This window comes from Puma concolor, chromosome C2, assembly GCF_028749965.1.
Source record: "Puma concolor isolate L17-30 chromosome C2, mPumCon1.1.hap2, whole genome shotgun sequence".
Lineage (NCBI taxonomy): Eukaryota > Metazoa > Chordata > Mammalia > Carnivora > Felidae > Puma > Puma concolor.
In genome coordinates this window covers 79,918,948-79,946,195 of record NC_141675.1, presented here as the reverse complement: position 1 = coordinate 79,946,195, position 27,248 = coordinate 79,918,948, and the positions used below count along the sequence as shown (strand labels likewise).

The 27,248-nt window shown below is 44.9% G+C and overlaps 1 protein-coding gene across 9 annotated transcripts in view; it reads right to left on the bottom strand.

Annotated features, from left to right (window-relative positions):
- Window positions 1–27,248, bottom strand: part of LPP (LIM domain containing preferred translocation partner in lipoma) — a 679,749-nt gene that overhangs the window by 575,979 nt on the left and 76,522 nt on the right. The window contains exons 1-2 of one of the 9 annotated variants that reach the window (XM_086674975.1): window positions 25,088–25,486; window positions 20,147–20,269 (exon numbers count right to left, since the gene is read on the bottom strand). The exons of 6 other annotated variants lie outside the window; for them this stretch is intronic. The gene's annotated coding sequence lies outside the window, so the exon portion shown is untranslated. Of the gene's footprint in view, window positions 1–20,146; window positions 20,270–25,087; window positions 25,487–27,248 lie in introns of those variants that run through there. 2 more of the 9 variants (XM_086674974.1, XM_086674976.1) reach the window with 2 other exon arrangements.

The window sequence follows — 27,248 nt, the reverse complement described above, 5'->3', positions numbered from 1 at the left end:
TAATCCTATCACAGCTCCTTCCAAAACCCCTAACAGCTCCTGCTTGCACGAAAAAGCCCCAAACACAATAGCAGGGCGTGTAGAACTTGTATGAGGTGAGATGCCTCACTCCGTGCACCTTCTAGACTCAGCCTGCCAGACTCCATTCCTCTACGTATTCTCATACCTCTGCCGTTCGCTCTGTCTCCAACACTCATCCCGTCTTCCTTATTGGTCACAGCCTAGCTCTCTTTCAAGGCCTACAACATCGCCACCCACAGAGAAGCCTTCCCCAGTGGCAGCCAACAGCCACCTTAGCCTCCCGCATGCTCCTAACGCCAGCCTTGATCACGTGACAGCTTCCCTCCAGGTGCTCCATGCATGTTGGCACACCTGGCTGCATACTTCCTGGTCCCCAGAAACCAGTCTCCCCGAAGCACCCACAGCGCACGTGCCCACGTAACACCACGCACTCGGCCATCAGGAGTCCTCTGTCTCAGGACGCCCGAGTGGTCCAAGGCCCGCATACGCTAAGCACTAAGAGGACGTGTGCCCATCATCAATCCTCTGTGCCTTCGACAGCAAAGCATCTTCAAGGAGCAAAGTCAAGAGACCAAAAAAAAAAAAAAAATCAGCCAGAAAATCTTCAGAATAAAAAGGCCAGGAATTTGCTTCCCTCCTGCTTTGAGTCAGAAAGTGGATGGAAGGGTGAGACACTAAGGGAGGAGGGAGTGACAGGAGGGGTCGCTTCCGGGGGAAGCAGATGAGGGGATGAGGTAAACAGATCTAAAATCTATCAAATAGGTTGACATCATCAGCTTACTTTGGGTTTTGTGGTGATTTTCCCCCATTTTCTTAAAAGAGTCAGTTGGCTGCTCGCTGCTGGTCAGCTTTGGCAGGCCCACCTCCTGAACTTTCTCTCCCCGGTTACTTGGCAAAGGGAGTTTCAGAAAACAGTTTTCACTTTCCTTCTCCAAACACCACCTCCCTTCCCCCACCTCGTTTAAAAAATGAGTTCCAATCTCCTAAAGAAGGAAAGGAAAAATGAGACCCAATTCACTTCACATTTTCTACCACTTAAGGAAAACCGTGTCTCAGAGGGAATGCTTTATGATTCAGAGAATAACCTCCGCTCTCATCCCGCTTCTCTCTGCTTTTGCACCCTCCTTGCACCCCTGTCTTCACGCCTTTCTTCAACTTGGAACTAGTCCTCTGCCCTCAGACCAGCCTCAGCCCTCCTCCCATTCGAAATCGCCCTGTCTCTGTCAATCTCTGTCAGTCTCTCTCCCTCTCTCTCTCTCTCTCACAAATCAAGTTTTGTTTCTATTTTCTTACTTTTATTAGAAAACAATAAATACCACAAAGGGTAATTCATTCATTTATTCATTGTAAATAAAGCTTAATAAGCACCCTACTCGGAAGGAGCTAATATTCTAACAGGGCCCATTAGAAACTATAGAGAGATGCCAACGGTCACGTCATAAGACAGGCATACAGGACAGACCTCCCCTAGCCGGAGGAACTGTGAAAGCTTTCTTGGAGAAGACACCTGCAACACAGTAAACCCTCCATAAAAACCTGTCAAACGAATAAATGAGTATGTTGAACGAGTGAAGAAATAAATGGACGAAGATAGATTTGAGTTCAGCCGTAAAAGGGTGAGGAAGTTTCGGATGGGCAGAAAGGAGACAGCCGGCAGACCACAGGTGAGGGGCACAGTGGCACAGAGGCAGGGGAACGAGGAGCCCACGTCAGGAACACCCAGAAGTCTAGTGCAGAAGGGAAATGCCATCAGGAGAGGCACCAGAAAGCACTCACTTTAACAAGCTGGTACCGTGTAGCGCTTTCTGTGTGTTGGATGATCTAATCCCTGGGGAGCCTCTACAAATACTAACTCACATAATCCCCATTACTGCCCTCCTTCCACTTCACGTCGGAGGAAACTGAGGCCCAGGGAGGCTCAACAACCTCCCCAGATAAGAGTGCTAGCGGGTGGCAGAGGCTCCTGCCTGCAAAGTCTGGCTACTGCATGACTCTACCTCCATATTACATCGGTGTCTGATGGACGGGCCACCAAGGGCCAGACCGAGGAGCCCACGCTTTGTTCTAAATGCAAAAAAGCCTTGAGGAACCACCTCAAGGCTTGGGGAGCTAGAATAGTAGGGCCACATTTAGGGAGAATACTTTGCATTTGTGAAACGAGACTTGTCAGAGCTCGTGAATGGATTAGACAGTAAGAGAGGAATCAACCCCAACATCCGCCCCACCCCTCCCCACCCCACCCCCCCGACCAGACACACACTCCTAAATCCCTGTTTCATTGTCATGTACGTGGTCCAACAGGATCTACGGTAATTTTTCTGTGTGTACACTCAGACCCTGAAATTCGATTTTCATATTGGAATAGTCTGTTTCCATCTGGTTTCCAGGCCAAGGATTCCAGAGAGCCTGCCTTGGAGGGACAGCATGGCTGCAGTCGGCGGTGAATGGCCTCTTGGTCTAGCCGAATGCTCCGAGAGGCAACACCGTCCATGTACTGAAGAGTCACAAAAATAGCCCAGCTAAAGGACACAGGGAAAAAAACTGCACTTTAGAACTGACGTGTTTTTCCTTTTCTCTCTCTACCACTGTTTCTATGACCTAGTAAGGACGCATCGCTGTAGAGAAAGCATTGGACCAGAATTCAGGAGACCTAGGTTGGAGTGTTGATTGCCATTTTTTTTGAAACATGATCTCGGACAAGTTCTAGGCATTAACATTTCTTTCTGTAAAATAAGACGTTGGATCTCAACGACAATGATTATTTCCCCGTGTCTGAGTGTGTGTGTGTGTGTGTGTGTGTGTGTGTGTGTGTGTGTCTGTCTGTCTGTCTGTCTGTGTGTGGATACGGTAGGGGAGGGGTGTCAAAACAGACACAAGTGCATTTTGGTTGCGACAGGATTTGTTTTTTCATCTTAAATCCTTCCAAAATGCTACATAAAGTAGAGCTGAGAACAAGGATGTGGAAGAGTGAGTTTGCAACATGGGGTCACAGGGCAAAGCCGACTTCCACAAACAAAATATCCTAGTGGTTACAAGGAAAGGGTGAGATTAGAGGTAATTTTCCTTTTTTTATACTTCTCCTGAACACGGTAAATTTGTTAACTTGAGGTGTTTTCCAAAACTTTAACAATGACTATCACTGAAGAATGGACTTGGCGAGACTTTTATTGTGTTCATTCCACTCTTCTGTGTTGTTCAAATTCTCTTCAGTGCTTGGCAAATAATGTTTTAAAAAAATAATAAAATTACGGTATTTAAAAATAAAAGAGAACAAGATAAAACCTAAAAGTAAAAAAAAAAATAAACCAAGAAAATAAAAATAAAAACTCACCCACCAGCCCCTCACACTTGCCCGAACATGTTTTCTAAACACTAATCTTCCTGACTTCGTGGCCATAGCTGATGAACCCATGATACATTGTGGGAGAGGGTCCCTCATTCTTTTGTGTTTTTTTTTAATATTTCTTTATTTTTGAGAGAGAGAGAGAATGTGCATGAGTTGGGGAGGGAGAGAGAGAGGGACACACAGAATCCAAAGCAGGCTCCAGGCTCTGAGCTGTCAGCACAGAGCCCGACGCGGGGCTCGAACTCACGAGCCATGAGATCATGACCTGAGTTGAAGTCGGACGCTCAACCAACCGAGCCACCCAGGTACCCCAAGAACCCTCGTTCTTTAAACTCATCGCTTTCCTTTTTTTCCCCAATTAGCTGAAATCCATTACTATGTGGTGACAAGTGCTGTGAGGACAGTGGCTTCCCTCACACAGCTGTTGTTAAGGCACAGCTGCTAAAAAAGATGGCACGCGCTTTGTCAGTAGAAGGTGTGTAATCACAGAGCAGCCCCTGAAGTCCTGCTGGGGGCTATGACTATGTGGACGCTGTTTATACGTTTCAGTGGTGATGATGAAGAAGCGCAAAGAAGCAGACTCTTTTCTCCAAGCACAGGACATCCTACATCATCACATCCTGTTCAAATGGGGCAGGCCTTATTAATAATAACTGGAGGTATGAGAGGTGATTTTTATTTTATTTTCCTTTTTCGCCTCCATCTCCATTTTCTCAATCTTCTGCATGAGAATGCATTGCTTTTATACTTTAAAAAAAAAAAAAAAAAAGAGGATCATTTTTAAAGACTTGTAAACAACCAGCACCATAAATAAGCCAGGCTCTCCTTTCACAGAGTTTAAACATGAGCCTTCCTCACCAGTGAGCCTGCAGGGGATATTCTGTAACTAGGTCACCGGATTTCACTCCATCCCAGTATACCTCTCCAAATGTTCACCAAAGCCACCAATATCTCATGAGGTTAATTTTGGACAACAGCTAAGCTGAACTAAAAGGAATACATTTAGTCCAAAAGCATTTAGGGAATGCCTCTAATATTCTTGGCACAGCGGGAGACACCAAAATGAAGAGGCTGCCCCACCCTCCAGAAACCTACAGAAGGGTAGCAATTAATACACGCGCATAAATAAGAATAGCTCGGGGAACAATGTGATAAGTTCTAAAAGTGTTCCCGCTCAAAGCCGTGTGGGGGTTCTCGGAGAGGCAAGGTTATTTCTAGCTGTCGGGATGAGGGACGGCTTCGGGACGGAGTTAATGTCTCAGCAGGATGAGAAGCGGCAACAAAGGCAGGGATGGGGCAGATCCTGGTCCAGGGTACAGTTCAGCTGGCTGGAGACCAGGGACAGGAAAGAGCGTCCTGCATTCTGGAGAGAAAGGCGGTGTCAGCCAGTAGCCAGAACACAGGCCGCCAGGCTGGGGAGCTGGGGGTGTACTTCCGCCAGGGGACAAGGCGCACCATATCTGCATGCGTCCGGTGCCCAGTGACCACTTCCCTGGAAGCCATTCTTTCACGTGGTGGTAGAAAAGTGAACTAGTGAAACAAAAAGTAAAGAGACGACAAATACCTAAGCTGGTACAAATAAGCCACAATATGTTCCGGAGTAAAGTCACTGGCGGGAGTGGTGAGCATCCCACAATCTAGAGAACACACCCTCTCAGTGACAAAAATCTGGTGGGTGTGGGGAGAATGAATTAGGAGGGAGGATGGCAGAAGTCGAGGCTCTGTCTTTTGGATGTCCCCAGCGATCCAGTAAAGGGTGACTCAATCCCCTTCTCTGGAGCCACTAATTCAGCATCTGCGTCCATTCCTGTAACACCCTCTCCACAGCCGGAACCACCTCAGAAAAGCACGAATGCTTTCGGTGAGTAAATTCTCCCTGTCAGGAATGCCTGGATGGCTCAGTCGGTGGAGCATCCGAATCTTGATTTTGGCTCAGGTCATGATCCCAGGGTCATGGGATCAAGCCCCGTGATGGGTTCTGTGCAGGAGCCACACTCAGCACAGAACCTATCATGGGGCTTGATCCCATGACCCTGGGATCATGACCTGAGCCAAAATCAATGTGGCTCCTGCTTAAAATTATCTCCCTCCCCTTCTGCCCCTCCCTTGCTCTCTCTCTCTCTCTCTCTCTCTCAAAAAAAAAAAAAATAATAATAATAATAATAATAAATAAATAAATAAATAATTATCCTTCCCAATGGAATGATGACATCATAAGATTGAGGGTTCACTGGGATCAGGACAAAAGCATACCATGTCAACCAAAGAGTGAAGAGAGCTTTTCTGCCCTTAAAGCACTGGTTCTCCTCCCTGATTGAACATTATTAACTCTTGGTGTACTTATTTTTTTAAATGCAGATGCCCAGGGCCCGACCCTAGCCTATTCAGATCAGAATGTCTCAGAGGAGGACGCAGGCACAGTTACTACGACACTGCTCTCCAGGTGATTTTGCCATGCAGCTGCTGGCAGTCTGGGTAAAAATGGTCAGGAGACAGTGAAAAGTCAAATGAATGAGAAGGACCGATGGACTGTTCAGTTTAAGGTCAAAGTAACCCCTCATCACACACCGGTTCCTTCTCAAAGCCTCTTTCCCCCTGGTTGGGGCATCCAGGGTGAGCTCTTCATAGGAGGGTGTCAGGTGCCCCTGGGCCTGTCAGCAGAGGCCACGGGAGGGTCACCAGCACCATGTAATCAATGACGGCGGGTGCCCACGTCAAAACCCAAGTCAAGGCCAACGGGGCAGTGAGAGCCAGCACTGGCCCAAGCCAAGTTCTGTTCACCACCGGCATAGGACAGGGGAAAGGAGGAGGCTGCAGATCTCAATTTCCAGCCTTCAATACCTTGGCAGTGTCCGGACGCAACAGAGGCATAGGCTTTGCAGTCAGCCAAATGCTGGCTCTGGCACTTTCTAAGTGGACTTAAGCAAGTCTTTGAATCTCTCTGAGCTGAAATTTCCTTATTTGCAAAGTAGGAATTAGAATATACGCCTTGCATATTGTTTTCCTTTAGGACTAGGAATGACGATGTACATAGTCTGGCACGTACTAGGTGCTTAATCAGTAAGTGAATACATTACTATTACTGTTATTGTAATTACTAAGCAAATAACCCAACCTGAAATTGTCTCCAAAGCTGCATTCCATCACCAGACCATGAATTGAAGATGAAAATAAGAAATACATATGGGAGACAACCAATCGCATAACTCACAGACCAGGAAGAAGTATCATTTACACCTCCAATGTCAACTACAGCCCAGCCTGTTTAGTCATCGATATCCATTTATTGCCCTCGCTCATGCCTCTTCACAATTACAAACTGGCTTGGACTTCAGTAGTCATTAGGTCTGGCCTTTCCTCTATCCACCCCTTATCACACAACAGAACGCTAGGCTGAAAGGTCTCTGGAGGGGACATGATCGTCATGCTCACTGTGCAGGTGAGAGAGGAAACCAAGGCTAGCTGGAGCCACAGGGCACGTCAGGAGCACGTTCATCTTCGAGAAGGTGATCAACTTCAATGAAACTTGGAGGTCGGTGGTCAGAATAAAACTATAAACACAACGCTAGTTAATGAGCTTACTGACACTTCTCATGAGACAGGCAGTATGGAAATCACGCACCTCACGCTAAATGTGCCTGGATCAGCCCCGGAGCCAGGACTAAGAGCCAGGCCTGTGGCATTCCATGCACCCGGATAAAGGAGTAGTTGGACTCTCAGGCTCCACCACAACCCGGTACCCTTGGACACTCGTGCCCTTCCCTTCTCTAAGCCACGGGTTCCCTTTCTCTAATGAGATGATACTCGACTTCCTTAAGGATTACGGGAGAATTAGTGGGTGGTGACCATGGAAACCATTTGTAAACAAATTAATGGTAGATAACTGTGAAGGATTTGTTCTAGTCCGACCTTGAGACACCTACATGTTGCCTTCTGGTATGAAACCTTCAAAATCCACTGATAGAAGATTTGTACCCGTTACCCATTTGAGTCAAACGCCCAGTAACTGGGTGTTAAAGTCAATACTCAGCCCAAGCTGAGGCTGAAATCTATTAGCATCATCATCTGAATGCCCTTAATACAAGAATAAATAGGAACTTTCTCAGTGTTGAAGATCACTGGTAGTTGATGTTACTGTACATCATTTTGGAGGTTTTCTTGATCATGAGATACTGAGGACACAAATTTGGCATTCTACTTTCAATATGTCTTCAAAAACATGTGAAAATTTCTTAAACAGGCCTTTTCTGTGGCTTTAAGTAAAATCAAACAAATGAAACTAAAAGAAGTTCTTCATGGGCATTCTTTTTAATGTTACAAACGCAACTAATCATTATGTGTTGGCGGAGGTCTGGTAATGGGCGTGTGCGTGGCGGGGAGCAGGGTGTCAGGAAAGGCTTCGGAGAGTAGAACATGTAAGCCCCAAATGCAGGCTGCGTGCCCCGCATCTATGAAAAGACCAGAGAAAGAGTGATGCTCTAGAATGGCACGCCAGGTGGCAGCGTGGACAGGAAAAGCCACAAATCTCATGGCTTTCCAGACCCGGTTTGAGTCTCAGTTCCGGGACGACGACCTCTGGGACCTAGGACAGTAACATAAAGTCTCTGAACCTCAGCATCCTCATCTGTAAAATGGGGTTGTGTCTACGTTTTCAGTGCATGTTGGAAAGGTTGTCCAAGGTGTCCAGTGAAAGCCCAGCACACGTCCCAGCTGTGGATAATGGCTTTCCGTATCTCCTGTGCTCCTCTCCAGTTGTGAACCCACACACTCGGCAGATGTGCTCAGCCTACTAGAAGAGCACCCTGCCCTACAAGATGGTTCATAACCCTGTGGCCGAAGCAACCAAGATGCTTTCCACGCTTGCATCAAGGCAAAGCGTACTTTCCCAAGAAACCATGATAGGAATAATACTTAAGGAAGCCACTCAAACATTTTATAACTTCCCCGGCATGAGGTAGGAGTGAGTCAGGATATGCGGGTTTATCTGTGTTTATCCAGCATGACACAGAGGAGAGGGACACGGGGCTGTGACTGGCAAGTATGGCTGAGAAAGACAAGGCCTCCAGGGGGCTAAAGGGTTAGGTATCTGTTTCTGCTACAAGTCCTGTGGGGAGGTCACACTGCGGGAAGGTGACGGACCTTCCGTAATGCTTGCCCAGGGGATTTCTGACCATTCAGCTACACAGACCTCATCTCTTACCTGAGGAAGGGCGCTGAAGGAATTCTACCCACCGTGTCTGGTGGGCATAAGCTTGTCGGTACCCCAAAGAGGAAGATGCCTGTGGAAAGGGAATATTCTCCTTGACATCCTTCAAACTCTTTGCTCTGATTCTTCCTTCACCATGCAATGGCCCTGACACCCAATCCCATTTCCACAGCATCCAAAGCTGAGCACAGACATGGGCAAGCCAGTTAATGCAAAGCTCTTGCTCCCAGGCATGTATGAAAACGGCTGAGTTGATCCTGGGCTGCCTGATGCATCTGACTAATGCAAGCCAATTGTCTCCCCGTCCCACCGTGGAGACCTTGATTTGCTATTTTTAAAAGGGGGGTGGGGGTTCCAGTTGGTACTATGTACCAACTCTGCTGCTCACACAGTAAAGTGAGGCCCCCTGTCTCATTAATGGCATAGACTTCCAAATCACCAGGGGTAATACCTCCTGAACTGGGAGAGTCTTACTGAGCTCTTGCTGCCCTGATCAGGGCAGCTTCATCTGCTCTGGCTGTCACCTTCTTTTGCAGTTTTGGAATACATCGTTTGTAGAGTTGAACTTCTTAAAAACAGGTGGGCAGATGCAATTCCAGTTTACGGGGCGCCTGGGTGGCTCAGTCGGTTAAGCGTCTGACCTCGGCTCAGGTCATGATCTCACCGTTCGTGGGTTCGAGCCCCGCGTCGGGCTCTGTGCTGACAACTCGGAGCCCAGAGCCTGCTTCAGATTCTTTGTCTCCCTCTCTCTCTGCCCCTCCCCCACTCACACTCTGTCTCTCTGTCTCTCTCTCTCTAAAATAAATAAAACACTTAAAAAATTAAAAAAAAAAAAACAATTCCAGTTTAATGTCCAGTCACTTATGTACATCAGGCATCTACTGAGCAAACAACATGTGCACAGATGGGCCTGAGCCAGACCCTGGAAGAACCAAGGTGAATTAAGATACAATTGCAATACACAAATATTATAAATATTAATTGTGATGTTAAAAGTACAGGAGATAATTAACAACGGACAACTGGTTTAAAAAGCAAGCCCCAGAACAGCAGGCTGCAGTGTGTACACGCACGCACACACACACACACATACACACACACACCAGAACACAAGTCACTATAATGTACTTTGGGGCAATACGATTACAGGTCATCTAGAGTTTGTTCCTAATACTTTCTTTGTTTTCCCAATTTCCTGCAGTGAAAACTAGTTACTTGTCTCTTCAAAAAGAGCACCAATAAAATGTTGACAATAACCAAAGCGCACTGACCGCCTCAGAATTCTGAGTTCCCAAAGTGCCCCTGTATTAAACCTAGCTATTTGACACACCTAGGTCCCTCACTCGAAAGATCCATGTGTGTGTGTCCGTGTGGGTGTACATGTGTGCCTTAAACACACGTGTATGGTTGATTCTAACAAAGCTAAACTGCGGGATCCTTTGTGGGATCCTGGTTGGGTGGAAGAAGACTGGATAAGTTCTGGGATCTTTCAGAGCGGCTGAAATTGGAGTACATCAGAGTGGCTGCTTATCAGAAAAGGTATTCAAACACAGAAGATGCACGGGGCATAGAAAACCACCAGCCGTTCGGTCTGACTCCTAAACGGCAAAAGCAGAAGGGCAGATCTCCCAACCACAGGCTTCGGCTTGTGAACCAGCTGCCTCTCCCAGGGGCAATTCTATGCGCCTATTCCTGGGGACAAGCATCAATAGCTAAATCATCTATTTAATAATGATCCATGACTAAGCTTTATACCGCTACAAGGGCCAGAAACATTACACACATAATTCTTTGCAAATCTGTTCATCTGATTTGTTTAGAAACGGCTATTACAAACATACATTTGGAAGGGGAAACCAAAGCAGAAACACTGCAACCAGCTCAGGGAGCGCTGACACCTTCAAGGTCAGAAATATTTAATGAGCACCTACCATATGCCATAGTAGGTGTATGTACTACAGTAAAGAATAAAACAGGAGCAGTCCCTTCCTTCACACAGCTTAACTGTGGAAGAATTGAGGAGGAAACAATAAAAACAAAAAGCAGATGTGGAAGCCTGGCACTTATAGGACACCATATTGCAGTTGCAGCCCTAACAACCTTGACTGTGTAGGTCAAACTATCAAAGCTCCTAATGGGTGTGGGGGGGGGGGTTGCACATTTTAGTTTCTGATCAAATAAACTCGACGAATTCACACTATGAGTTCGGAGAAAATCTACAGCAAAGAAACACGTCTAAGTTTGCTTAAGCTGACATTTCCCAAAAGTTCTGACCACAAGAATTCCCCTTCTCATGGACTACCTGTCAACAGATCATGGAAAACCACCATTTAGCAAAACTCGGCTTGCAAAATGCACAACGATGGCTGTGCCAACAATATTAAGTTATCATCGGTGAGTTCTTTTTAAAAAGACAGGAAGGTTCATTATGCTTTCTATAAACATTCACAGACTTGTAAGTTCTGACTCGTGAAGGCATGAAAATTTATTTGGAATCGTCCATTCCCCAAAATTAGAGAAAGAGATTTCGGTAGATGTCTCATCTTGGCAGAGAATTGTGGACCTGTAAATCCAGCCTCCTCCCAAACCCCAAAACCTCCAGGGTCCACTGCCTAGCCAATGTGGCTCTGAGCTACAAGCAGAGGCACCACAGAAACAGACAGGTGGCCGAAGAGGGCACAGTGAGTAATCAGCATGTGACCAGGTGCTAGAGACAGAAGACACAGAGTCACAGGTGCTCACAAAAAAGTATGCAGCCAAGTTCTCATAGTCTATTTCAGGGAAGGGGAGTGGTTACAGAGACTGCTGACAAGAGGGAAAGCACAGACCATCCCTTAACCCCTCCCTTTTGTTTTAAATACCTTTCCTGTCAAATGTGTTAATCCATGTGTCAGTAAGAGAAATGGATGGGAGACTCTGACTTGTAAAAGAGAAAGAGTTCTGAGTTGAAAGACAACAGATTTAGGTTCAACACAGTCATTATCTAGCCAAGACCCCATTTTCCTCTGATGACCTTATCACCCTGTTCACTCCCCTTCACTTGTAGTTATGGTGTGGGTTAAAGAGTAACCACCAATCTCAAATCACGGAGACAAAGAATTTTCTCACTAAATGGTGTTAGGACACTTAGATAGCCATTTGGATAAGGACAAAATTAGATCCATTCATCACATCATACACAAGAATAAACTGCAAATGAATCAGAGATCTAAATGTGAAAAATGAAATTATACAGGCACTGGAAACTAACACGAGTGAACATGGCTGTTGAGAAATGCTTTCTAACCATGATCAAAAAAGAGAGCAATGAAAGAGAAAGTTGATAAATGTGTCCACATAAATATAAAAACTTTCACATGACAAAAAAAAAAAAAAAACACTGTAAGTAAAATTAAAAGGCAACAAATTGAGACACAATATTTATATTTCATAGATTAAGGGCTAATTTACAAAGACATTTTTAAAAACTTTTTTAACATTTATTTATTTTTGAGAGAGAGAGAGACAGAATGCAAGGAGGGGAGGGATAGAGAGAGAGAGAAACACAGAATCTGTAGCAGGCTCCAGGCTCTGAGCTGTCTGCACAGAGCCCGATGCGGGGCTCGATCTCAGAACTGAGATCATAACCTGAGCCAAACTAGAAAACTCAACCTACTGAGCCACCCAGGCGCCCCTTTACATAGACATTTTTGAGGGGAAAAAAGACCATAACCCAACCGAAAAAAATTAGTAAAATGTATGAATAGACAATTCACAAAATTTAAATTTATAAAATTAACAAATATGATCTTTAAATACATGAAAAAAATGTTCAACCTCATTCCTAACAGGATATATGCAAATTAAAACTACATCGAAATAGTACTTCTCACCCATCACGCTGGCAACAATTCAAAAGCCTGACAATACGCTGTGGTTGAGAATTCTAGCGAGACACTCCTACAGAGAAGAATCTGGCATTGTCTATCTAACACAAAATTTGCCTTTGACCCAGCATTCCCACTTCCAAGAATATAGCCTGAAGATATACCTCCACTACTATGCAAATAAATGTGAATAATATTACCCATTGCAGGAAGCCACTTAACTGTCCAAGTATAGGAAGGAAGGAAGGAAGGAAGGAAGGAAGGAAGGAAGGAAGGAAGGAAGGAAGGAAGGAAGAAAGGAAGGAAGGAAAAGAAAGAGAGAAAGGGAGGGAGGGAGGAAGGGAGGGAGGGAGGGAGGGAGGGAGGGAGGGAGGGAGGGAAGGAAAGGAGAGGGAAGGAAGGAAGGAAGGAAGGAAGGAAGGAAGGAAGGAAGGAAAGAAAGAGAAAAGGGGAGGGAGGGAGGAAGGAAGGGAGGAAGGAAGGAAGGAAGGAAGGAAGGAAGGAAGGAAGGGAGGGAAAGAAAGAGAAAAAGGGAGGGAGGAAAGGAAAGGAAAGGAAAGGAAGGAAGGAAGGAAGGAAGGAAGGAAGGAAGGAAGGAAGGAAGGAAAAGAAAGAAGGAAGAGAAAGAAAGATAAAAAGGGAGAGAGGGAGGGAAGGAAGAAAGGAAGGAAGAGAAAGAAAGAGAAAAAGGGAGGGAGGGAAGGAAGGGAGGAAGGAAGGAAGGAAGGAAGGAAGGAAGGAAGGAAGGAAGGATGGATAGAGGGAGGAAAGGAAAGGAAAGAAGGAAGGAGGGAAATGGAAAGAAAGAAGAAAATAATTTTTATTATTTTTTAAATTCTTTTTATTTTAGAGAGAGAGCATGCATGTGTGGGGGAGGGGCAGAAGGAAGGAGAGAGAATCCCAAGCAGACACTCAGTGTGGAGCCTGAAGAAGAGCTCAATCCCACCATCATTACCTGAGTCAAAATCAAGAGTCAAATGGTCAACCAACTGAGCCACCAAAGTGCCCCTATTTTTTAAGTTTATTTATTTATTTTGAGTGAGAGAGAGAGCATGAGTGGGGGACAGGGGGCAGAGAGAGAATCCCAAGTAGGCTCTGCACCGTCAGCACAGAGCCCTACACAGGGCTTGACCTCAGGAACTGTGAGATCATGACCAAGCTGAAATCTCTTGACTGAGCCACCCAGGTACCCCAAGAAAAGAATTTTTAAAAAGCAAAGTTCAAAGGCTTATTTTTTAAAGGTTTATTTATTTTTGAGAGAGAGAGAGAGAGAGAGTGAGAAAGAGAGAGCACGAGCAGGGGAGAGGCAGAGAGAGAGGGAGACACAGAATCCAAAGCAGGCTCCAAGCTCCGAGCTGTCAGTACAGCTCCGAGCCCGACACAGGCCTCGAACCCATAAACTGTCGGACGTTTAACCAACTAAGCCAATCAGGTGCCCCAAAAAGGCTTATTTTTATAGTATGTTACCTTTTGTGTAAGAAAGACAAAGAAGTATGAAAACACACGTAAATCAGGCTTAAAACAAATACAGGAGGGGCGCCTGGGTGGCGCAGTCGGTTGAGCGTCCGACTTCAGCCAGGTCACGATCTCGCGGTCCGTGAGTTCGAGCCCCGCGTCGGGCTCTGGGCTGATGGCTCAGAGCCTGGAGCCTGTTTCCGATTCTGTGTCTCCCTCTCTCTCTGCCCCTCCCCCGTTCATGCTCTGTCTCTCTCTGTCCCAAAAATAAATAAATGTTGAAAAAAAAAAAAATTAAAAAAAAAAAAAAACAAATACAGGAAAGATAACAAAGAAAACAAAGAGGTTGGTTTCCTACAAGAGGCAGAGGGAGTATCAGGGTGGATGGAATGTTGGAGGGAGTAGGAGCACTTCTCTGAGTATACATTTTTGTTTGGTGTTGACATTTGGAAGCATGTTATTGTTTTACAAACTCAAAAGGTAAAATTAAATCAACAAGGCAAGGGTGGGAAGGACGAAAATTAAAACTGAAAGCAAACTAAAAGAATTAAGCCCAAATATATTTTATTTATTTATTTATTTATTTATTTAATGTTTATTTATTTTTGAGAGAGAGAGAGAGAGAGAGAGAGGAAGAGAGGGCAACAGTGAGAGGAAGGGAGACACAGAATCCGAAGCAGGCTCCAGGCTCTGAGCTGTCAGCACAGAGCCCGACCCAAGGCTCAAACTCAGCAACCACGAGATCGTGATCTGAGCCAAAGTCAAGACGCTCAACCCACTGAGCCACCCAGGCACCCCAAAACCGAATATATCTTAAATGAACAACATAATGACACCAGGGAATTGGGAGGAAGGTCCATAAAGGAAAGGAAAAAACAAATTCCTAAACTTAGTATTTGACAATAAAAGCTCAGTCTTAGGCAGGGTTAAAGTTGGAGAAGGGGCATCAGAAGCAAATCCTGAACTGGTTTTAGTAGGTTGGTTTTGTGTAGTGGTATGAGAGAAAAAATCATTATTATCATTACTTTTGTATTCATATACATACATATACACTCACATCTATGTAGCTGCAGGTGTGTGTATATGTAGATGATACACATATATACAGATGCACGTATATGCCTGGATACTTTTATTTGTATAATTTCCTAGTTCTGGTCATCAAAAGGGCTTATGACCGGAGGCCATGAGCACAGCTAGCATTCAAATACTGGTCCCCAATCCTTAGCTCTCCACTAAACAGAACCAGAAAATACTGAAGACATGGTTGATCTCAGAGCACAGGCGGAGATGATGCAAGAGGAAACTGGAACAACTTTTTATCCTAGCATGGAAATAAGTGCTAACAACAACAACAAAGATGGGAGCCTGCCACAAGGACGTAGGAGCTAGATTGAGGGAGCTCTCACGGGACAAATCGTGGGCAATCTAAGCATCGAAATAATTACACAGCGCTAATAAATTATACAGGAATGAAACAGAAGTCGGGAAGTCCATTCCTATATTAGAAACAGAGAGAGAGAAGGGCGGGACTCTTGCTAAGGGTAAAATGCAGAATACTGATGATGGCGGTGAAGGCTGTGCTGAAGACACGACAGCATGATTTTGCAACCATCCCAGCAAACACTGCTTTAGGCAAGAATTTAGGGGAAATGTCTGATGCGGAGCAAGAATAAAGGATCTCATGGATTGCTTAATAATTGCAAGGGAGGGGTGCCTGGGTGGTGGCTCAGTAGGTTGAGCGTCTGACCCTTGATTTCGGTTCAGGTCATGATGTCACGGTTCATGGGATCCAGCCCCGCGTGGGGCTCTGCACTCACAGTGTGGAGCCTGCTTGGGATTCTCTCCTTCCCTCTTTCTCTCTCTGCCCCTCCCCAGCTTGCTCTCTCTTTCTCTGTCTCTCTCTCAAAATAAACTTAAAAAAAAAATAATTCCCAGGGAAAAAGAGTAACTATGATGTGGAGAAGCTGGACAACACCTTGGCCAGGTGATCTTAACCATCATGAGCCTCCCTATGTAATTAATCCCAGGGGAGGACGTCACATCATTCATGCAATATTCTAGCCGGGAAGACACAACTGAATCTAAACACGAAGAAACAATTATCTAACCCAAACGAGGAACACCATATTTCTTAAAAGGAGGGGCACTGTTTTCTTCAAAAATGTCAGTGTCACGAAAGACAAAGAAAGGTCGTGGAAACGTTCAGAGTAAAAGAGACAGAAGAGTCACGACAACTAAGTGCGTTGCCTGATCCCAGGCTGGACTCTGTACTGGAGGGGAAAAAATACTGTCAAGAACATAACTGGGCAAAGTGACAAAACAGAAGTAAAGAGAGATTAAAGTACCAAATCAGTGTTAGAGTACTGAAGAGGGGAACTACTGTGGGAAGAGGAAGAGACACCCTTACTATTAGGAAATACACACTGTAATTGGGGGGTAGAGGGCCATGATGTATCGTGATGCAGGCAGCTTCTCTCAAATACTGTAGAAAATAATTACATACACACACATATATATTATATGATATATAAAATATATAATAAAGAGAGAGAAGGAAGAGGGAGAATGCACATAAAATAAAATGTTCACAGATGAATCTGATGAAAGTACACGGGTATTATTTGGACTATTCCTGTTCTTGCAAATTTTCATTTGAAATCATTTACAATTAAAAAAATTAAAGAAAAACTAACCACTGAGAAAGAGAAGGAAAAAATGTAGCAATCAAAAATTAGCTCTAGGTGGCTCAGTCGGTTCAGCAGCCAACTTCGGTTCAGGTCATGATCTCACAGTTCATGGGTTCGAGCCCCGTGTTGGGCTCTGTGCTGACAGCTCAGAGCCTGGAGTCTGCTGTGGCTTCTGTGTCTCCCTCTCTCTCTCTGCCCCTCCCCTGCTTGCTCTCTCTCTCTCTCTCTCTCTCTCTCAGAAATAAACATTAAAAAAATTAGCTCTATTTTCCAGCAGGATTTGAAAACAATAAATTAATCCCAAAGTACATCATTCCATATAACACTTACATGCACATGTATTTCATAGCTACTCAGAGAATTTTGTATATTTTAATTTCTTAACACGGGAAAGGATTCTAGAATTTCTTTTTCTGAAACTCCTGGAGATGACCAACACCTAAAATACCTAAGGCCACAGTGGCTATGCAGCCAGGGCTACAATTACAAGATTTGTAGGTCAATGCAAGCCTCTGAAATTCCAGTTCCCCACATTTGCAATCCGAGTACTATTTCCCTTCTAGAAAGAGCAAGTTTATAGTTAGAAGATGAGCTGTAGCTACCAAGCTAATAGCTAGCATCAATTTTTAAAAATCTATCAGCAGCGGCCTTTGAGGTTAAGTATCATCAAACGGATAAAGCAAGGAGGAGCGGGAGCACTCTTTTTGTCAAAACATGGATCGGGCCACATGTGCTACCCTCCACTACAAATCTGAACTTCCCAGCAGAAGGAAAAAAATCAGTAAATCGGGCCTTGAAGTTTCCTTCCTGGATAAGTTCCAAGAGGAAAAATAAAAAGATAGGAAGGTTAGACATTATGAGGTCAAGAACCATCAACCAAATGGAATGTGATGTTTAAACAGGAATAGGTAAAATATCTGGGAACAGGCAGAAAATCCTCAGCCCTCTGATTCCACACCAGGCTTTGCTGACTGAAATACACACACACACACACACACACACACACACACACACACACACACACACACTGCAGCTGAATACTAGGTATTGTTCCCTTCCAAAAAGCATTAAAATATAAAGGTCAGTTAGCTTAAATGGTATTTTATTGCACATACTTTAAAAAGACCTTGGACAATTAAAGCAGTGAAATATATTCCTTGCTATCATTTCTCAATGTTCTTAGAAGTATAAAAAGAAGGCACGTCCCCATGTAAAACATGTTAACTCCTTCTCTTCTGTACACATTTATCTCAGGACCTCCCAGAACTTATGAGCCTTTTCAGTAGAGTCTCCAGTGCCTCTGTCATCCAGCAGTTTTCACGTGGGTGGCAGGGGAGTAAGGTCCCAGCAGTGCCGCCCACAGAGTAAGAGATTAATCAAAACGCCAGTAAAGGCACAGGTCAAAGATCAAGACCAGATCAGTGGTTCTCCTGGGAGCCCATTTAAAATAAGACTGAAGCTCAAGGCCCCGCCCGCAGACACTGTGACATCAGGTGAGAAGCAGAAGGACAGAGCTTTAAGTTCCTCTGGAGATGTCAGTAGGTGGCATGCTCGCAAACCACTGACCTAGAAGATTCTAAACCCCTCTGCAGCTCCTGAGCTCTAGGAAAAGCTTCAACTGTCTATGGCTTTACCATGTCCTTAGACTGACTAACACGGACAGCATCATTTTGTTTCTCACCCTGCTTCAGTTTCCACAAAGATAAAATGGCACCAACGAGAAACCAATTTCGCTAGGCTATAACAAAAAGTGAATACATTGTAAAGTACTTTGCATATGTGAATATCAATTTTTATCACCTCCCTTACATAATACATAAAGCTATTCCTTAAGTTCTCAAAAGTATTGCACTCCTAACAAATAGCCTATAAATAGTTATAAGGCTCTAGAAAACAGCCTTAAGTACTTGGTGGGTGTGGGTTGCTTGTATTTGCTCACAGAATCAGAGATCCCAGGGTGGGAAAAATTCTCCAGAGGTCATCTGGACAGCCCTCTGATTTCAAGCAGAAAAGAGATCGTTACCCCATTTCACAGATGGGTCAAGTGAAGCACACTCAGGGCTCCACGCTCCACGCTGACATGCCTCTTTGATTTCTGAAGGTCAGAGACTTTCCGGTCGTGCCCTTACAGCTGAATATAGTGCTTGTTCTGGTTCATCTGGGTGACCTGAGACAACCAGAGTTCCCTCTCCGGGCCTTGGTTCACTAACCGCTAGCAAAGCAGGCTGAGGCTCTATAACCTCTCATGTGAGGCAGTGAAATGAAAGAAAAGCCCTCAATGTCAATAAATTGTTAACTCACTAAATGGATTAGTGACTTTGAACAAGACATTCCGTGCAAGGGGGAAAGAATCCCTATCATTAAACATCAAAACCTGAGCCTGGGATCTGAGAAGGGGCAGAGGATGTTAATCACGAAGGAGTGCACTGAATTATGGGGCTTCTGCTTCCTAAGGGCTTCTGAAAGTTACTGAAGCTCCTGGTTAAAGGGGCCTAGGGGTCATCCTTCCCACTTAAAGGGCAGAAAAATAAATAAACTCCTCGAAATATATGTCTGCTCCCAATGCTCTCAAGTACCATGGATTTAATGTTAATGGGGAAAAACAAGTTCTGGAAATCGCCTTTTTCAATAATCTCATTTTCAGAGACAAAGAAACAATGAGGAATAAAGAAACTTACTCAAGATAACAAAACAATTAAGAAGCAGATAGAATACCCAAGGATATTCTTAGTCATTTCTCCATTAGAAAAATCCTCACATCACATCACACTATTTTATGGTATCAGTCAAAAAATAAAACAAAACTTTGACTATATAGTTTAACAATTACAGTCAAGAAACAGAAGTCTTTCTGTTCTCCTAACATATTAAGGAGATTTCATAAACAAAGGGGAACGGTAAAGGTAGCAGAATATATTTGCCGTTATTTTATTTTTTTTAAAGCAGGGCACACCCAAAAGCAAAGTTACTTTGATCTACCAAGAACGTGGGGAAGGAAACAGCGTCTTTTATTTGATTATTAAGTTTACCCTGCAGTCTCCATTGTAAGGCTGGTATTATCATATAAGCTGGCTCCTAGCAGGAGGGGAAAGGCAGTAGAAAAGCAAAGTCGGGGGATGAAACTCAAGTCTGCAAACATTTACCGAGCATTTTCTCTGTGGACGGCTGTGCGCCAGAGCCCGTGGGGAACACAATTATGAGAAAACACCAGCCCTGCCCACAAACTGTTGAAAATCAAACGAGGCAGATTTATGCAAACAATTTACCCTAATTCAAGCCTTGAAGGATGAATGCAAAGAAGAATTTAAAAAAAAATTTTTAAAAATATAAAAAAACAAAAAAACAAAAAACGGACACCAGACCAAGGATGAGACCGATCGTCTCTAACCCAGCCCAGGGGACCTGGTATGACAATGAGGAAATTAGGAGAGGCAGTCACCTACCCCAGCCCCCATGGTGCTCCATCACAGACCCACAGATGCCCTACAACCTCTGTCAGCCCCTCACCAAGCTACACAGTTTGTGTCTAAATGTGCCTTCCCTGCTCGGGACCCATCTCTACCTCTCTTCCTGCAGTTCAACAAACAGCAGGTGATTACATAGTGCACTCGAAGCCCTGGGATGGGCATCCTGGGGGAGAAAAGAAACTCATCAGACAAGTCCATGTCTTCCAGAAACGGACAACCTGGTGAGGAAACACAGGATCATCATCCACCACTCACTCGTTTAGCTGACATTTATGGAAAATTTACTCTAGACCAGGTACCGAGGGACACGCCGAGGCTTCAGAAACGCGCAGGACACAGCTGATTTCACAGTCCAGGGGGGACGACAAACACACAATACTGAATAAGCATCGTGCAGTGACATCAGGCTTAAGAAGAGGTGTAAGCACCTGGAGCTGTAAGACAGGAGGGAACTCAGAGGAGAGCGGTGGGTTATCAGGAAGGCACGGCGAAGAGCACCTCTACAGCTAACAAGTGTACTTCTGACTCGGACATGAGGTAGAAGGAAATAGGCATCTGATAAAGACACAGACGACACAGCGTGAAAGGGTCCCCGGGATTCTTCTGAGCAAAGCCTGAGCTGCAGGGCAGGGTAGAAAGTCTTCCCGTTGCTTTGATGACTCGCAGACCAACCAGTGAATCAGATCTGGAGAAACTTCCAGAAGGTCACACGTGGATAGCAGCAGAAGTAGGACTGGCACCCAGAACTCCACACACCTCAACGGGGCTTCTCCCCAGGCCCACTCTGGTCCTCTGGGTCTGGCAGTGAGCCAGCCACCTGCGGCTCTGACAGACTGCCATCCGAGGCAGTGGACTGAGGAACCACCTCGGCAGGGGGCTCAGAGAGTGGATAAGAGCGCCTGCCCTACCTCAGCCAAGTGGACTTTTGATCAGTGTTGTCTTGAGGACACGCGTTTGTCTCTAAACACTCCCAAATCTGGGAGCACCTGGGCGGTTCAGTCGGTTAAGCGTCTGACCCTTGGTTTCGGCTCGGGTCATGATCTCGAGGTTCCTGAGTTCGAGCCCCACATCGGGCTCAGCACTGGAGGTGTAGAGCCTGCTTGGGATTCTCTCTCTCTCCTTCTCTCTCTCTCTCTCTCTCCCCCCCCCCCCCGACTTGTGCACTCTCTCTCTTTCTCTCAAAATAAATAGATCAATTTAAAAAAATAAAATTAATAAACACTCCCAAAGGAAAACCCATCCCCAACCTTCCCCAGCCTTCCTATAACTGTTTATGACAGCATGCGGACCTGAAGGGAGGAGGAGTGTCAGAAGAAACATTCTAGGAACCTCCTTCTTCCACAGCGGGGAAACAGGCCCACTCACACCACAGGTCAGACAGCACCTGGACAAAAGGTCTAGCACATTTTACTGAACGCCCCCTGCTTGGTGGCCCATGAGCTCATTCTCACAGCCCACGTTTTCTGTCACCTTGGGAGTGATAGGCACTGGAAGGGCAAGGCTGCTGTCACAAGGATACATTAATTGTGTACTGTGCAGACAGAGCCTAAGCAATGAAGAAATAAAGAGAGAAGAAACCCTTTCAAAGTCTCCTCTCAGGCTTCTCAAAGGTGCGTCCCAGCCACCACCCTCTGCAATGTCACCCAAGTCCTTTGAGGTTTGCTCTCTCATTCAAATGCCCCAGCTCCCACTGCTCTCCTGTCAGTACCCAGCAGCAAAGGTGGGAGAGGACTGCCAAATTCTTGTGAATCCTGAAGATTTCCTTTATGAGTCACGGAAAACCGAAATAACTCGGCGGGGGGTTGAGGGGGGGGGGGACTTGATAAAGAAACACAGTTTTAAATCCGTTCTCACTAATTTGTTCCTCTGTGTGGTAGAACTCCTGAGCACGGGAAAAATGAAGTTTCCAGAGCTGACGCAAAGATGGGAGTTTTTTGTTAGGTTGTGTCAATTGTCACCGTGGCATTTCTCGTTAGGATTTTTCTTACTGTCATTTTTTTGTTAAATTAATTACAGTTTGATCAGTGTGGGAGCTATTTTGAATCCATGGGACTTTCCTAACCAGATTGTTTTGGCATTTTGAAGTCACTCACATTCAGGGCCTAAACAATATGGCAAGTATCTCTTTTTCTCTTTCCTTTATACTCAAATTCTAAACAAAAGAACCATCTGTTCTCTCTCTAAAAACATCAGCCCTTGTTTTCATTTTTCCGTTAATAATAATGCCTCAAACCTAGACCATGTCTTTCTGCCACTTGCTTATTAAAGCACTTTGTAGATACTGTCTCATTCAACTTCAACATCACCACCTACCAACTGGGGAGGAAGGGGAAATGTTTGTCGATATTTAGTCCGATAAGTGATTTTCGGATACTTGATGAATCTGGCACAGATGATGGCATGTTAGCCTCAGAAGGGACCTTGGGGCCATCATCTAACCCAGTGCTGGCTCTTCGATATGTAAAAGGGAGACCCAGAAAGGAGAAGTCACTTCATGTTCTATTTGGGTACTTAGCTCTCTACCCCTGACTAAAAGCAGTGAAGGTAAGAACCGTGTCTGACACGTTTTTGTATCTCTGGCACCTGATGTGTAAAAAGCGCTCATTTAAATATTTGTTGAGTAAATGGAAATGTTTGTGACTAGTTCCACAGGTGGTTGTGGCAGAGCTGGGGTCAGAGTTCAATAATCCCATCCTCTTAGTAAGTACGTTGCTCTTAATAGTACCCTATAGATCTGAACGCAAGAAGAATCGAATAAAGACACCACCCAACTCGGGGAACAAGAAACGGGCTTGTGTCTCTAAGTAAGAAATCTGTTGAACAAACCCAGTAGGAATCACCAAGTCTGGCCACTGGCCACGCTAAAATTTAACCCACGTTGAGGCTGACTTTCTATCAGCTCAGCGCTCTGTAAGTGCTCCACGTATTTGGGGATTTGGTGGAGCTATTCCTTAAACCTCACCCGACTGGAAGAACTGATGTGTCTTCAGGCCAAAGTACAGCATGTCTTCATACCCCCAGGAGCCCAACAAGACCATCTTCTACCCTGCGATTTGCTCTCCTCACTTGCTGTAACTCGAGAGCGTCCAGACTCCCAGGATCATGAAATCCACCAGCCCAGAGTTTTCCAGTGAGCTGAGAGGTCACTGAAATAAAAACCTTTTTTTCCATGTGCCTCACTGGAAATCAGCAACTCATTTGGCATGTTTTTCTTATTTTCTGAATGCCCTATTCCCCACTGCTACTCCTTGAAGCTAAAGTAGAAATAAATTATTTCTGGAAAAGCAAGTTAAATGTGGGATTCTGTCATTGGAATTGCTTCTATAGTAGTAGTACTAACAAAGTCAATAACTCCCTAAAGACTGTTCCAAAGCAGTTTGTCCATGTAGACAAGAAAGCTAAAGGTCCGAGGAGAGAAGAACACATTTTTTTTTTTTAGTAAAAGAAGAAAAAGCCGAAGAGAATTCACGTATATTATAATGTGGTCTCACATAAAGGGAATTAGTTTCAGATAGGAACAAGAAACAAATTAGTTACAAAATATAAAGAAATCAACATAAATAAGCCTTCAAATAATTCGAAGAATAGTGTTTTTAAAGGGGGAGGTGGGGAGGGGATGGTAGGGGAGAAGAGAAAAACACGGGGGCTGAGACACAAACCCTAACACGCTGGGTCTGATACAGACACAGAGGCTGCCGCTGGTGTCTGGGATTGTCCAGCATGTACGTCAGGGCAAACAGCTGCAGAGAGGTCCCCTGCGCAGAGAGCAGACACAGCAGGTTGAATCGTGCTATGTCAATAGTCCTTTCCTCACTCAGCACCCTAGGGGTGCTCCTAGGGGGCTTCAGTGTCAAGGGCGTCCCATGGGCTGTTTATCACTCTTGTAGTCGCTACACAGAATGAAAACCCTCTCTCTGTATGTTCCTGACAAAAGTTTGCCCTTTCATTTTTTTAAGGTTTGTTTAACGTTTATTTATTTTTGAGAGAGAGAGAGAGAGAGAGAGAGCGCGCGCGCGCGCGAGTGGGGGAGGGGCAGGGAGAGTGGGACAGAGGATCCAAAGCAGGCTCTGCACTGACAGCAGTGAGTCCAAAGTGGGGCTCAAACCCATAAGCCTCGAGATCATGACCTGAGCCGAAGTCGGATGCTCAACGGACTGAGCCACCCAGACGCCCCAAGGGTTTGCCCTTTTCATACCTACGGACCTTCCTGCTCTCGGGACCACCACCAAAAATATCACCTTGTACCTTGCAAACACAGTGCATACATCCAGCATCCTAATGTTTTACATTTAAAAGTGAAAGGTCCTACATTTCAGAATATATAAAAAAGACACAAGACGTTACTTGAGTGGTCTTGATCTCCAACCTTAACTTTTCAGAGGATTACTTGTGAACTTGCCATTGGGACGGTCAGTTAACTAAACGTCCGCCTGATGTCCAATCAGGTATCTGCAGGACCAGAGGAGGCCTGCATGTGCAGGGCTTGCTGCCCTGGACATTCTCCTCCTGCCAAAACCATATCTGAGGAAAGAACGCTGAAGTAGACCGGCACTCCATCTCACGGGAGCTAATGAGCAAATACAATTTGGTAGCGATGACTGGTACTTCTCCAAATAAAAGTTTCTATCAAAAGATGTTGCTGCTTTGATATTCTAAGCACTCAATTAAAGTCGGACGATTTGGGGCAAAGCTCTCAACCACTCTGGACGTGAGTTTCCTTTTCTACAAAATAAAAGCAGTCAAATTCAGTAAGCTTTAGACTTCCTTCTGGCTCAGAAATACTGTGCCTACTGCCAAGTGGTCTCTCCCTCCTAGTGTGCCAGTCCGCACCCCCACCTCTCACACCCAAACATGCACAAGTATACACGTACTCACCCCTAGCCCGTCTACAGCCTTGTCAGGTAAGCTGTAAGCAGTTCCTACCCTCATTCCCCACTGCTGCTTCTCCGCCAAACACTTGACACAAAAAAGGATTTTGAAGGGAGGTCATGAGGGAGAAATGAGACACGTGCCCACCATTTACACACAGACCTCACCTTGAGATGACATCTTCTGCAGGTCCCAGCGGTGTCTTCATCACCCCAGACCCCAGAGGCAGCCATCTGCCAGAGTGCCAGCTCCTCAAGTCCGATCTCTACCTCTTACTCTCCGAGACCGTGGACAAGTCATTTTACCATTTTACCTCTCTGGGCCTCGGATTCCCCGAGTTTGCCAAAACGTGCAAGAATTCGGACGTGCTACTCTAGAGATCTGAAATTTCATTACAAATTTCAAGCAAACACCCACCAAAGCCCTCTATCTGGTATTGCTGTTGACCTACAGGCTCTCAGACAAATGGAAGTGACTTTTTGCATGATCTTGCACAACAATAATAATAGTGCATCAATAGGGGCAAATACTTCTAATTTGTGCTTGTTTATTTGTTTATTTCCAGGCTAAAGAAGTTACAGGCACCACCTGCCAATGGCCTTTGGAGATTCCACGATGCCCTTTTGGTTAACGATGGTCCAGAAGTTCGGAAACTTAAAAAGGTGGAACTGGAAACCACGCAGTAAAAATGTGGAGCCTGAAATATTGAGAAAATGATTTAGGGAAAATAATACCACTTCCTTCTTCAAAACCTTTTTTTTATTTAACAATAATGACCGTAATAACGACAGTATACAAAGTAACAATATAATTGAGCACAGAACACACTGATTTGCCTAGGATCCCTTTCAGCCGTGTAATCAGCACGAACAGCAAGACCATAATACTCATGTTTCTATTTGTTGCCCTCAACTGACATGGTTGGTCGTTTGTTTTGTTTTAAATAAAATGAGGAAGCAACAAATATATTACATCCGTCTGCAAAAAACCCATATTTGCATGTGGAAAACAAATAAGGGGGTGCCTGAATGGGTGATTAGGCATGCAATTGCCCATCTGCCCCAGCCTCCCTGCAGGTGCACCTGTCACGGGAGCAGAGAAACAAAAAGGAGAGCCATCGGCCAGAAGGGCGACAGATAGGAGGGAAACCAACAGTACCCTTCGCACCTGAACTTGTTCTGAGCTGTGCGCTGCTACGGTCCCAGCTCCCACCTACTGCCCCTGTATCTTAAAGCTGAAAAGCAGAAACATCTTAAGCCAACCTTTCGTTAATCTTCTGTGGTTTCTCTACATCACAAAGGCAATTCTCTAAATACCTCAATAGGTACAAGTATATTTGTTGTTGCAATGATTTTTATGAGCGTGGGTGACCTCCTCTCCCATATTCTTCCCCTCGGTCACTCCACCCCAGCCACGCTGGCCTCCTCACTTTTCCAGAATGTACCAAACAGGCTTCAGCCTCAGGGCCTTTGTGATTACTTTCTCTCAGCCTAAAACAGTCTTCCTCCTCTCAGCTCCAGCTTCAGGTCCTTGTTCATGTAGACCCTTATCAGGAAGAACTTCTCCCTAACTCCTGTTCCCTTAATCAGTCTTATTTTTCTTCTGGATATAGAGTGCAACTGAAATATTACATGTTTAGTCATTAGTTTGTATGTAGTCTGTCTCCATCGAATAGAAGGTCTGTCTGATTTTGTTCACAGAACATGGAATAGTGTCTAACACACAGCAGGTGCTCAATAAACAGTTGGTAAGTTACTGAGCCATCATGATTACTAGCAAACCACTTCCCTTCCACCATAGGTCGTCTTCTGGAATAAGACAGGATTCATGTTCTTCAGAAGCTTCTATAATCTAGTAAGAAAGGAAGACTGGAAGTATACTTATATAGCAGAGCAAAGTGACACAAATGTTCTGTTGGATATATAAACAAAGCACTCTGATACTACAGGAAAAGCAAATCGTTGACTGTGGGGTAGGAAGGGTTGAGGGAGGCCAACAGAACAGAATTCTCTGGAAATCCCTTGAAAAGCACAGAAATCATCCTCAAAAATACACTCAGTACAAAAAAAGTATTAAGACATCCTCAGTTAGCCTGCTTTCCTTCAACAATAATGCTAAGCGAAACAAAAGACTGCCCAAGATAAGTCAGCATTTATGTGTGCCAAGACCATGGAGAAAGGAAAAATCACTTTCCTCCATAAAGCCTTCATTTTAAAATGGAATTACTTAAATGCACATAAAATGTGCCTTCAGAAAATTCCAGACTCTCAGGACAGGGAGGACCTTAGAGGGCTTCCAGTCCAACTTCTCATTCCCTCTACAAAGGAC